The sequence below is a fragment of the Phyllostomus discolor genome, chromosome 6, assembly GCF_004126475.2.
Source record: "Phyllostomus discolor isolate MPI-MPIP mPhyDis1 chromosome 6, mPhyDis1.pri.v3, whole genome shotgun sequence".
In the NCBI taxonomy this organism is placed as follows: domain Eukaryota; kingdom Metazoa; phylum Chordata; class Mammalia; order Chiroptera; family Phyllostomidae; genus Phyllostomus; species Phyllostomus discolor.
In genome coordinates, this window is record NC_040908.2 from 91,013,550 (window position 1) to 91,017,750 (window position 4,201).

The window sequence follows — 4,201 nt, forward strand, 5'->3', positions numbered from 1 at the left end:
CCCCCCCCACCCCCAGTAGCCTGTCTGAGCACCAGAGAATTTTTATATGCAGTGTGAAGAAACTGAAGTTCAGAGATGTTAAGGGGCATATTCAAAGACATTAATTCAGATACTTCAGAGCCAAGACTTAAATCTGTCTTCTTAGCCAACGGTGCTTTTACTTTATTTTTCAAAAAATATCAGCTCCAATAACTGTCCTAGGAGGATCACATTATTTTTTTTTTAGAAACTGAATCAGAGAATATAGTCACTTGCCTCAGGTCATGTAGATGATAATCGTAGAGCTGAGCTAGGACTCAGATCTGACCTAAATCCAGGGCAGTTTCCAGCGCAAAAGGCTGCAACCGGACTAAATTGGTTAACTAGTGCTTGCCTCCTCTCCCAACACAGCAGCTCCAATCATACTTCTGTATTACTATTCTTTAAGTCTTGTATATGCTATATGCATTCCTCAGATAATTTCTTGAATTAGTCAAAGTAATAAAGTTTAGTTTTCCTCTATTATTTGCCTTTTGCTTGTGAATATTTAAAAAATTTCAGTCCTTTTCACTCATACCAAAGCAGTTTCAGACTTTGAATCATGCCAATGGTGAAAAATCTGTCCTTATTTAAAACCTTTTATTGATACTGTTCTTAAAAAGTCATCAAGTAATAGAAATTTGGCAAGTTCCTACTATAACCAGGCTATGTTAATTATCCAGCTGTGAGATACTGAGTCAGAGGCTCTCAAAGTTATTAGTCCTGTGTGGTACATATCTCAGTGCTGAGTTTAATTTTCTGATCTTGTTTCAGTGTTCACCCCACCTAGAAAAAGACTGGGCTGCTTATTGTCTGGGATGGCAGCATTTTCATGAGTTATCAAAAGTACTATGCTGTATCTGGTAGGGAGGAGAAGCATTTTCTTGAACTCCTTCAAAGGTATCTTTGAAAGCTGTCCACCCCTATTTGGAGATATTAAAAAGGGACCTTAGCATTTCATTAAAGTCCGAGGACTTAAGGTCAGTCAGTATGTGGGGCAGGCTCAAGTGGAGAATGTGGTGTGAGGCCAAGCAAACATCTTAAACCAAATTTTAACATATTTAGTTAAATAAAACTTCTATTCAAAACATCTTTGTTGTTTTACAGTCAAATACATTTCAACCTTACAGAAAATGTTTTTTTCCACTTACAGTTATCAGATCACCATATCATTTGAAAAGAATATTATCTTTTTGCTTTTAAAAAAGAGCATGGATATGGATAGCACCTAGTGAGTTTAACATATAGCCTGTAACATATAAGATCACTTGTTCTTAAGGACTGTGAATGATTTAGAATTGCTTTCATCAGTCTTCTTTAATGTTCAATAATCAGGGTGAAGTTTAAAATGGCCAACCGATTTTTACATGATTTATATGCTATTGTTGTACCTACTGCATATACCTTTTATTGTTACTATATGGATTATATTATATAAGCAATTCACAAAGATCAATCTGTATCTTAAATGGCAGTAATTTAAATACTACAAATGTAAAGAATATTCCATGTTTACATAGTGAATGAAGCCCCATTGCCAGTATAGAATGTGAGGGTTTAAGAGCTTGGATAACAGATAATAAAGTATGATAACTTTCTTAAAGGTCAAAAAATAATAGCGAGTATAGTAAGGGATTATCTGAAAATATCTGATCTCAGACTTATCTAATAAAAATTTGAAAAACATGGCATGGATCCTTAGAGGTTTTCATGTCATTGTCAAACAAAAATGGTTTCCTCTCCAGTAAAATCATTTTTTTAAATAAGCATAACATGTTGCTTGCCGTATAAAATTGATACATGTTAATGTTTAAGGCAGAGAAGAAATCAAAACAAAATAATAGATTGTAAAAGGAGTTATACTCCATATACTTAAAAAAGGGTATGTTATAGTATGGCCCAGAAACTTATAAAACCAGCTGCATAGCAGCATTATTTATAATAGCCAAACAGCCTAAGTGCCCACCAGTAAATAAGTGGGTCAAAAACTGTGGTACATTTACACAATGGAATTCTACTGAGCAGAAAGAAGGAAGGAGCTCCTACCTTTTATGACAGCATGGATAGAACTAGAGAATATGATGCTAAATGAAATAAGTAAGGTGGCAAAGGACAAATACCATTTGGTCTCACCTATAAGAGGAACCTAATGAAGAACAACAATAAAAAAAGAGCAAAATAGAACTAGAGGCATAGAAATAAGAAACAGACTCACAGTGACCAGAAGGGAGGGGAGAGGGAGATAAGGGTGGAAAGAAGGGGATGGGACTAGTGAAGGAACATGTATGAATGACCCATGGACGTGGACAACAAGGCGGGGACTGACTGAGGGAGCCGGGGGTGGGCGGTGGAGCACAATGGGGGAAGCTTGGGACAACTGCAATAGAACAATAATAAAATATTTAAAAAATAACGGCTGCAAACTTAAGTAAAATGATTTTCCCAACACAACAACCTAATACCACATTCATTTAATGGGATTACCAAAGAACTTCATTCTTGAAAAGTAAACTAGGAAATGAAGAGAAAAAAGCTCTGCATACCATCCTTGAAAGCTGAAGTGTAGCTTTATTTTTATTCATTTGGTCATGAATCTGGTGGGCGTAGAGAAAAGTCATTCCTACAAAAACCATCTACCCACCTTAACCCATAGATGGCATAGGTATAAGTTTAAATTTAATTACACATGATGTAAGTACACCAAATTGAGAAATAATTAACATAAAACTACTCTGAGAAGGCCCTGGCTGGTGTGGCTCAGTGATTGGAGTATTGTCCCATAAATTGAGAAGTTGTGGGTTTGATTCCTGGTCAGGCCACATACCTAGGTTGTGGGTTCAGTTCCTGGTGGGGGCATGCGAGAGAAGCTACCAGTCAATGTTTTTTTCTCACATCAGTGTTTCTCTTCCTCCCTTTCCCTCTCTCTAAAAGCAATAAGCATGTCCTTGGGTTAGTATTAAAAAAAAAAGCCCTCAAAACCCTACTCTGAGAAGGCTTCTCATTTGGCCAAGAAAGAGTAACTGGGAAAAAATTTATCCTTCTACCTGCAACCTCTAAAAACACAGACAAGATATATAAATCGAGGTCTCTCAAGACATTGGGAATTAGGCAATTAAGGATGTTGACCATTAGACATGGGCAAGAAACTAGGTGAGCTGTATGATTGTTCCAGCTTATTGCCTGGAAAAAGTTTCCAGCACAAGCTCAGGGAGGCGCAGCTTCCTCTCGGAGACAGATCTGGAAATTTGTATATGCTAAAGCATCTGGAGTTTGCAGGACAAAAGAATGGAGAGAAGAAGGTTGCACAGAGAAAAAAAATCCAGAAATCAGCAGAGGCACTCTTTAAAAAAAATTGTCAGCCTGGAATTATATATCCATCAAAAGTATTTTTCGAAAAAGAAGAATATTAGGATACCAATTTTGACTATTCATAGGCTTCCCTTGCTGGGTCTCAGAGTAAAGCAAGATGGACAAGATATGTTAACAGAGTTCTCCTTGTGTACATACGTGAGATATTCCCTAGGACAGATACCTACCTGTGATTGAAATTTTTGCTGGATTGAAAGATATTTCTTCACATGGCTTTCAAGGAAGTGACTGTTACAATTCACCTCATTTGTTCATGTGATCATTGCAATTTCAAACCTGTAGTATATCATGGAGTTAATTTGGACAAAACTGTAAAGAAATTTTATAAATAGTATTTATAAAATTAGATAGTATTTCCAAATGAAGATATCTCTTTAAGGACCAGCCTGCCAACCACTATTCGGAAATTGTAAGTATAATAAACTAGGTATAATTCATCAAGCACAAGTAAAAAGAGAAATGAACTTGTATTGAGTTTGGAAGATGACAACAGATTCCTTTGAAAAAAGACAGCACTCTAAAAGCAGTTGAGTCACCAATGAAACTGAAATTGCATTCTTCTGCAAAGAAGGTTGTAAGAGCTACAAAAATAATCTCATTTTACCCTGGTGAAAACCTCACAGGGACTTCCTTTTTGCCTACCTTTTTAAAAGCCTTTATTCCACTAGTGAGTTTTTAAAATTGACAGACTTAAATACCTTTTTAAAGACTTTTTAAAAATACATTTTTTCCTACATGCACAATTTGCAGTAATTCTTCATACAGAGACCTGCAGTGCAAGAAATGTTAAGAGAAGTCCTTCAAGCAGAGGTAA

The 4,201-nt window shown here is 36.1% G+C and overlaps 1 pseudogene; it reads left to right on the forward strand.

Annotated features, from left to right (window-relative positions):
- The first annotated feature begins 3,575 nt into the window (after positions 1 to 3,575).
- On the forward strand, positions 3,576 to 3,999 carry LOC114498563 (annotated as a pseudogene).
- Positions 4,000 to 4,201: the final 202 nt, after the last annotated feature.